General features: G+C 33.1%; 1 long non-coding RNA gene across 1 annotated transcript; it reads right to left on the bottom strand.

Moving 5' to 3' along the window:
* Positions 1-1332: 1332 nt before the first annotated feature.
* On the bottom strand, positions 1333-7338 carry LOC128170487 (uncharacterized). The gene is made up of 3 exons (XR_008241851.1): positions 7304-7338; positions 1851-2246; positions 1333-1654 (listed from the first exon to the last, which is right to left on the bottom strand). It is a non-coding gene; the product is annotated as an uncharacterized LOC128170487 (long non-coding RNA).
* Positions 7339-10136: the final 2798 nt, after the last annotated feature.

Raw genomic sequence — 10136 nt, 5'->3', positions numbered from 1 at the left:
TGCGACCTTCAGATCTGTGTTGTGTACGTAACTTCAGAAAATTATCAGTTATTTGTACCATGCATGTATTTTTATGACCTATTCTTTAAAACCTCTTGCATTATATAATTAGGTAAAAAACTATGTAAAGCACACATTCTAGCTTTAATGTGGTACAGGATACTTGTATATTGTGATGTATACTCCCTATTGAAATAAAAAATAGAGTTAAAATATGATATGTCCCCCTAAAATAATGTTACCCAACAGTGAAGCGCAATGGGTTAGAGCGTTTACATGTCTGTGAGGGCATAGGGATCCTAAGTGTATTTTTGGTAATTTTACTACATTATGTATTGATATAAATGAGTTGTCATTTGGGGAGGCGAGGGGGGGGGGGGGGGGGCTGGAACCCTCACTCCCACACCTTTTCTAAATCTGTTCCCACGATGATTATTGATTAAATTCAAATTCACATCCAAACAGTTCAACCCCAAAATGTATATAAAGTGCCGCTCATGTTTATTCTTATAAAGAAATGTCATCCTTTCTGAAAATTATGATTTTTAGAATTATTAATGGAACTTGCATGTTGCCTTCACTTTTACATTAACTAGTACAAAACAGTGTTATTTAGGGGCAAACACTGGGTGCGAATATTACTGCCTAATGACAGCATCTAGTGTTTTTTGCAGGTCTGTTATATTTGATTAAACTAGACTTTGACCAGTGCGTGCACGGGTTGACATTGCATTTCGGACATTTACGAAATTGGTACATCGACACACCTTATCATTGACATTTACAAAACAGCTATATTTGGATGGAGAACCTGGGAGCTACTGGGCCACCCATTGAAAAAATTGTATGTTTATTGCGCAGAAAAACGTGCGCTAGTTTTCGACTAATTTATCTTATTTATACGCAAATTCTGTGTACAATTTACTACTGATATCGTCTCTCCACTTGCCTCGGATAGTCTTTTAAACACCATCACCAGTCCCATAAATTCATGTGGTGCATTTTGTTTACATGTAAAAATGGCGACTCTAGATCTCGATGTAAATTCAACATACTTGATTTTCCGAGGTCGGTAGCGTGTTTCGGAGAAAGTCTGAGGCAAATAAAGAGGCGATATCAGTAGTAAATTGCATGAAGAATTTAATGGTACTAATTGTTTTCACATAATTTGCGCGCACGTTTTTCTGCGCAATAAATATACAATTTTTTCAATGGGTGGTCCTGTAGCTCCCAGGTCTTCCATCCGAATTTTTCAGACCGGGAGCTACAGCCCTGCAGCTATGTCAGTGCAGTAAGGTCATGGTAATGCACAGTAGTGCCGAAAGAAGCATATACATACCATAATTTTTGTGTGTAAAATATTGGTTGATGTTTTTGGATTTTAAGAAATACATTTTTTAATGAGAAATATAGTATGTTCCAAGATATTCATGCAGCACATTTGGACAATTTATTATAAAAATGCACACCCCGTGAAAGACGATCAATTGAAATTGATGAAAAGGACAATTTTAGAGATAGCGTTATTGACATTTTCCCTCGGAAAATCACAAATACAAAAACAAATTATGATGGGAATGGATTACATCTTTTCTCCATTCTAAAGTCACTCAGACTGCCTCGTGCAATTTTTCAACGTGATCATCTGGGTCCGCTGCAATGTAAAAACCCTGTATACATAACATGTTTTAGCCGTGCATTGGAAACTGAAAAGAAGGGTTTCAGTGGAGAAATTTTTCATACTATTCGAATGAACATCGTTTGATCCGTGAAGTATTTTTTAATATGAAGTAATTAAGCAAAATGTAAATCAATGAAAACTTAAGTCAGAGTATAATTAAGAATCTTACCTCGAGTTTCACGAATTTTTGATACTGTACCCCTCTTCATCTTCGTAAAATACACAATTGTGCAGAAAATCACGTTAGATTTTTTTATTATAATCATATATAGATAAGATATTGATTAGGTATGAATGAAAAAACAATAATATTCACTAAGAGTTTGTTGTCTTAATCCTGAATAAACAGAATAATATTTTGTTTATAAACATTGTAAATTTGTGTACTATTGCTGTTAAACCGTTCATCTTTTTTATTTCACGAAGATATGAAAAAAAACACAAATTTTTGACAACTGTGGTCGACGTTGTGGAAATTCAATTGTTCCAAAATTTCCACTTCCGATTGTTTTAATATCCTGTCCTTTTGTTTATCTTCATTATTTTCGTTTTCCTAGCCTAGTATCTGTAAAATAAATAATTTGTCAAATTGTGACCATTCATGGCAAAATGATTTTAAACATAAATTTTTCATCTGGAAAATTTAAGTAATGATATATATTCCTTAGAAATCTATAAAATTAATATAAGTTGCTTGTAATATTGGAGTGTTTATTCATATAGATATAATCTTAATGAAATAGAGACGTTTAAAATTTCTTGTAGTTATACCATCAAAGAATCATAACACACAACTCTTCTCTTATTGCTAACATAACCTGCTTTGATCAATAATCATAGAACATTTATTATTTTATTGAATTCTTATTCCGGTGTACGTAGACTAAGTATGTATAAGAGTTTATCTCAAGAAGTGTTGATTTAAATTGCAAAAACATATATGTTTTATATTGTTTTGCTTTGCCACGTTTGTATGCCCTGGACCGGTCCAGAAAAAAAATTACCTCCAACATTCTTCAACAACTCATGGATGATTGTTATTAAATGTATATCAAATTTGAAACACTTTGAATATCATACATGATAAATAAATGATGATTTGTTATTGATTAATATTTTAAAAAAGTAGTCAATTTGTTTTTTTTTACAAAAATTTTGCTAACTAGCTAGGGGAAGGGGGTGTAGAATTATCTTCATTAAAATTGGTATATGTGAGTAGGGAAACTATTATTTAGCAGCTGATATGTGCATAAAAACTTAATGATCACATGTTCACGTTTGATTTAAAAGTAAATTTTCATTTCATTTTCATATTTGTTAATCATATTTTGAAACGTGACAAGAAAATGCCTTTTGGACTGTATTTAGGTCTGTAGACATATGTCACCTCCTCCGTGAAACAACAAACCCCTTTGTATGAATATGCTCAACACCTTTGCAAAAATTCTTGTTCACAGGGGGGGGGGGGTTGTGGTGGTTAAAAAGTCCGTTTTCTGTTAGTTTCTGTTATGAAATGAGCTATTTAAACCCAAAATACAAAATTATATATCCTTGTTTGACCAAATCATTTATATTTAATGACAATATATATGAATGGTTACATAATTTAGAAAAAAATTGAATTAGACAATTATCAAAGAAGGACTTTTAGTTAGGCGAATACCGTTCGCAGTTCTTTACATGCCACTTGATTTGATTTGAACATGTTTTAGTTTGCAAATATACATTTACATAAATGGATTAGCCAGCAGGTAATGCTTATGTAACCCTTGCCTTATAGAAGCAATACTAGCACTAGCACTCTAAGTTTTACACACGTATGGGCTTGGACAGAAATAGAAGTTTGCAGCATAAGAGTGTAAATATACGTTAACCAATAAAATTAGAAAAACATTCAATATAACTTGAAGCGTTATCAATAAAACACCAAGGTCGTTGCAGACGACAACACTCCGATGTGAAAGATTCAATTATCACAGAAAAGAATGATTATGGCTACCTTATATGGTATAAACATGCCAAAATCATCTTTTTACTGAATAATAGACATTAATCATTACTGATTTTGTGGTAGGCTAAACTTGAACCAAAAAAAAAAAATACCGAAAAAAAAATAAAAATGTATATATAGAGAGCGGTGTTTAAGCACATAAACAAATAGCGGGCTAGTATGACAATTTTACCAAAAACCGCGGTTGCACGTTTATCTCTTGCTGTGCGCACTACAACCTTTTAAATTAAACCGTCTGAAGATGGAAAAGTCTTACGAATAATCCCAAACGGTCAATTATTCCTTGCGGTCTGCTTGCCTCTCACTAAAACAACAGCAATTTCGCATATTTGTTTTCAGTTCATGTCGATTCTCCCTCTCTTTAAGTGTCTGTAAATACTCTGTTTTCCGCAGGAGTCAAAACATGTCAGCGAGGGGTTGAACTGCGTTAAATATTGCAGATACGTCGGCGAGAAAGGTTGTTAGAAGTTAATGAGTGAGACCTGTCCATGGAACATTAAAAGCGAATGGACCCTTCTGTGATGTGTCGACCTTGGTGTTTTATCTGCTCGTAATAATGACGGTATAGCAATATGAGTGACGACCAGAGACAAGGATAGGTTATTTTTCTGCTTCTGTTAAACTTGATTGTTCCAGACTGCTTCACGCAAGCAAGAGACTGCTAATACAAATAAAGGATGACAATTTGGACATTTTCTGGACTTTCTTACTTGAAAGCACTTAATTCCATTCTTGTAGGCTTCCTGTTAAACGTCATCTAATAAATGTTTCGAAGCTTTTCCAGAAACATCCACTGTCTTTTACTTAGAACATACATGCCATCCTGAACAATTCGCGTCTTTAACCTATAAAGCTATGTGTTGTAGGTGAGCAATAGTTTCAACTAGTTTTCTCAAGCTCGAAAATTTACTAATCCAACGAGTTTCAATCTGACTATGAAGTTTAATCATCACGCTGATTTTTAAGACACCTACCTTTTCTTTTACTTCTTTGTTCTCATCTGGGTTCTCTAAGTCATGCGTTTAATAATTGGAAACGTGTTTGTCTAGAAGAAAGGTTCATCCAAATAACCAATTTCTTTTATGCATTTTACAAGTTGCTACAAAGCGTGTTGCCCAATTTGCTGGATTAGTATTGATCAATGCATAGCGCCATGGAAGCTCTGATCCTCTTAACACGATTGGCTACACGCATGTAAAATCTTCTAGTATCATTTTGAATGTGCTGCCAGTGTAGAAAGCGAAGTTCTTCTTATGAAAATTTAGGTAAAAAGCATGAATTAAAAAGCATGAATTCCGCTATTTCCACCACAAGTACGGCACCACACATTCTAATCCGTTTATGGTATGATATGTGTTAGTGCAACCTTTGACTTACCTAAGATGAAACCTATTTCCATGTTTCCATTTTCGCTTTGATTTACAAGGTATCCAACAGCAGATACTGCTCGTTCGGACGCGTTTGAGAAGATGTAAACGAATGTGTGGCGTGCATTTTTCCATGATACTGAAAGGTAAATGCTAAGGTATTTATATCATGTAGATATTTCAAAAAGTTGCCCCGGTATTCCCATGTTGCTGAGTAATTTAAAGGTAGGGGTTCTTTAAGTAACTTCCTATCAAAATTGACTAGTGTGACGAAATATAGACTGCTTGTCTTGTAAATTGCTGTTTTTCAATTGAAATGCGGAACAAAAGGTCAGCTATTTTTAGCAAAGCGTACCGTGCAAGAAGCGAACCGTTCCGTTCACAAAGCATACCGTACCGTTCACAAAGCGAATCGTACCGTTCACAAAACGACCCGTACCGTTTCAAAAAGCGTAACGAACCGAACCGTACAACTTGTGTAGTACCACGTTTCAGGGTGTGTAAATATGTAAATAAAATATAAAATAAAAAAGAGGCCAACAATTTTTGTACAGCCCAAGTTTGAGGCCAGGCCAAAATTTGGGGCCAAGCCTACCAAAGGTCTTCATTCAAAAAAGTGTTTGTTTTTGTTTATTTGTTTACCATCTTTTAACTACAAGAGCTGGCCACTCGGTTGTTTATGGTTCAAATAACGCAGTTAAATTTTAAATTTTAAACCGTTTCTTTCATGGTAACATTTTTAAGTTTACAAGTTAAAATAAATGAATTTATGATTTTTATTTTTCTTTGTCCAACTTTTTATCTCAATACAATTAGTTCGCATTCATTGACCAACATATCAAACTTCTTCTTTTTTCAAGTCAAAAACGCAGTTAGCAAAAAACTGGAAAAATTCAATAGGGTAATTTAAATCATATCGAAATAGCAAGATACAATTCAATTTTTTTGCATAAATAAGAGGTTGCAATACCTTATATGTTGACAATACAATAAAACGAAGGACAATTTATAAGTTGAAACATAACAAGTGTAGGCCCCGATAAGCTTCTGTTTACTTCTACTCCTTGTGTGCAAATTATTTTTTTTTCAGTATCAGACAAGTCGACAGGCGAGATACAAATGTAGAAATAAATCTTATTTATGTTGCCATCGACCTGATCATATTGTGGTGCCACATATTCTGCACCTTGTGTGAATGTTAGTTCTGTATCAACTATGTTGTCATGCAAAGTTACTGTGTTGATAATTAATGTAATGATATCAAGATATGACAAAAATACTTAGTAGTATATATGATTGGAAGAAAATTGCAATTAGATCAACATTATTTAAAGTCTCAAATCTAATCAAATCAAGCCTTCATCTGACTTTCAATGTGGTATATGCTACTTAACTATATTGTAATACATCAAATTATGTTGACATACAACTTATTGATGTTGACATGCAACTTATTTTTGTCAACATAAAACGTATGTCTGTTGATATACAAAATAAATATGTCCATATGCAACTTAACTTTGTCAACATGCACCTTTGATATTAAAATGCAATTTGGTTATATTGCGTACGTTGCATGTTGCCATACATTCGATGAAAACATTTATTTCCAATACTGACAGATCTGATGTAAAACTAACTTGCACTCAAGAGGGAGAATGATGTTACCATATCTTTTCTAAACAAATGATTTCAACCATTGTTTTAATCGCGTAAGATGGTTTCGTAAGACTTTTGTTGGTGTTATGGATTTAAATAGGTGTTTTAAAAAAGCTGTACAGTGTTCCAAATACATTATCTAAATCATGATATGCGTTCAAGAAAAATAAAAAATGTCATGGTCATCGGTACTGTTCTTCTAAAGATGCAAGACGTTTAAATTATTTCTTTATTTCTCAGAATTGTCTGAATTTTAAAATGTCATAAATTTATATTGTTGAAACGATACTGTACAATCCAGATTTGTTTGAAAGTGAACAACGTTTAGAGAAGCATAAAAGAAAAAGAGTGGGGAGGATTTTTTTTTAATTGTTAACATATATTGTTTGCTCTTGATTATCATTTGTTGATACGATGCTGTTAACGTAAACACCCTTAGCAAGAAATTTTACGACGAAAAAACCTACAAAAGAAAAACAACATTGCGGGATAAGAAAACTATGTGCAAATGATTTATGAAAATACTCTGACGTGATGAAGGAATGAAACAGCAACTTATCTAAATAGCAACTGGTGCGTACTTACAATCACCTTTTTTCTCTTCTTTTCCGTGATCTATTAAAAATGAAAAAAAAACAAAGATTGTAGATTTTAATAAATAAAGCATAAACGGAAAAAATAGGGAGGGTTATTTCAGAATTGTTTAAAACATTGTTTGATCTTAATTATCATATGTTGATACAATGCTGTAAACGTAAACACCCTTTGCAAGAAATATTACGACGAAAAAAACTACCAAAGAGAAACAATATTGCGGGATAAAAAACTATGTGCAAATGATTTATGAAAATATTCTGACATGATGAAGGAATGAAACAGCAACGTATCTAAATAGCAACTGGTGCGTACTTACAATCACCTTTTGTCACTTCTTTTCCGTGATCTATTAAAAATGAAAAAAAAAAACAAAGATTGTAGATTTTAATAAATAAAGCAAAAACGGAAAAAATAGGAAGGGTTTTTTTCAGAATTGTTTAATATATTGTATGGTCTTAATTATCATATGTTGATATAATGCTGTTAATGTAAACAACCTTTGCAAGAAATATTATGACGAAAAAACCTACAAAAGAAAAACAACAGTGCAGGTTAAGGAAGCTATGTGCAAATGATTTATGATAATATTGTGACGTAATGAAGGAATGAAACAGCAACGTATCTAAATAGCAGCTAGTGCGTACTTAAACCAACTTTGTTTGTAGGCTATGTCGAAATCAACTAAAAATGGGGAATAAGAGATTGTAGATTTTAATAAATTGTTGTGTATAAAAGAACAAAAAGAGTCTAAGTTATTCTTATAACTATTGTTTGTTTCAATAAAAACCCTACCAAATATGGTCTTTCATTCATGGGCATTCTATGGAAACATATCGGATCCTGCACTTGTTGTGTTATAACTTATACATGTATATATGGCAGTAATACATTCTTAAATTACTTTTGAATTTAAAAGCAAACATGATCAAAATCTCTTAGAATCAATCACCAATACATGTACCTGTCGTCATAAATATCTTTCAATAGAGTTATCATTATAAGACACTAAAAGCCATCTAGTGTGATGATTCATGTGTTTTGCACTTAAGTAAGTAAATTGAATAAAATCATTACAGACCCTGATACGTGCTACTACACCTCTAAAACGAACCGTACCGTTCCGTGCAAGAAACGGTACCGTTCACAAAACGAAACGTACCGTTCGCAAAGCGTACCGTACCGTTCACAAAACGAACCGTACCATTCACAAAGCGAACCGTACCGTTCAAAAAGCGAACCGTACCGTTCACAAAGCGAACAGTACCGTGCAAAAAGCGTGCAAGATATTTTATGCAAGACCCGCCTCCAGACGGACATAAAAGCGTACCGTACCGTGCAATAAGCGTGCTACTTCCATATACGGCTTATTGACCTAATGTCTTTCGATGAATATGGACGGAAATTATTGCTGACCAGATAAGTTCAATATTTTGCTAGATTTTTTATACGGGATTAGATAACACATACTTATTCGACAAAACTTGCATCGCTGATTTCTTAAACATTGTAAACTATTAACGTTCACACAATTCGCGGTAATATTATTTTGATTATTTTTATGAAATGTTTGAAACATTGGATACATACTGGACTTTACATAGCTTTAAATGAGTCTCAGGAGAGAGAGCGAGCGCAAGCAAGAGAGAGAGAGAGAGAGTGAGAGAGAGAGAGAGAGAGAGAGAGAGAGAGAGAGAGATCTATTTACCCGAGACGTAAAAAAGTAGCGTATGTTTAGAAATAAATACACTATGGCATGGGTTGAAATATATATAATGTTATATCCTTTTTAAATTAAAAATAAAAAAATGTCGACTTATGTTTCGCAGACACAGAATTCAACGTAAAGTTGTCATTTAATTTGTAATCGTAAATGAGTACATTTTAATCATTTGTTCTTAGATAAATTCAAATTAATTTACCAAATATATTTATTAGTCAATTGATTATCAAAATTCAAATCAATTTAAGTCATGCGTTTTTTTTCTAAACAAATTAAATGTATATGCTGTAGTAAATGACAACCACATATTACCGGTGACTCGAGTGATTTGTTCTTGAGCTATTTATGTACCAATAAATAAAATAAAATCACTCATATAATAAATTGTAAATAAATACATATACAAATCTTTATCTTAGTGAATTTAAAAATGCAAGCATTGAACGGAAAAAAGCACACGCATTCCATAAAATAACTTTCAACTTTATTTCCCGCATAGCTGGTAATGGCGTCGTGATTTCACATGAACAAAAATCACTCGTGCGAAACACGTGTGCAGAAGCTGATCTTTGGTTTTATACACAACAGGTGTTATTGTCTCTCTTTGTGTTTTTTAGCAATTATGGTACTTAACAACTTTGTATAGACGCTTAAACGGGTGTTCACGAGATGCCGGTATTCACACCTCTCCACGGACACCTGTTGGGTAACTCATCACAATCTGCCGTGTGTATAGTCTGAATATATCTTACTTCTACTTTGTTAGTTTAATGGCTTTTCTTTATCTCTAAAAAACAAAAGAACTGTCTGTAGAAATAAACACAAACAACTACACGTAAGACTGTCGGCGCGTGGATCCGTAGAACAATTCAGCGACTCTATACATGCGGGATTTTCACATATTAACGCGATAAAAATATCATTTACCGGGTACATTAATGTACCAAAAAATGATTAATTACATCATAAATAGTTGAATGAGATAACAAGCACATGTAAGCACAAACACAGCTCTTTTAAAATTTATTTTCAATCTAATATATGTGATGTAATATAGCGTCGAAATTTTAACCGTCGAGATCAATCTATATACATGTACAT

The sequence above is a fragment of the Crassostrea angulata genome, chromosome 2, assembly GCF_025612915.1.
Source record: "Crassostrea angulata isolate pt1a10 chromosome 2, ASM2561291v2, whole genome shotgun sequence".
Lineage (NCBI taxonomy): Eukaryota > Metazoa > Mollusca > Bivalvia > Ostreida > Ostreidae > Magallana > Magallana angulata.
This window is presented reverse-complemented; position numbering and strand designations above follow the sequence as displayed.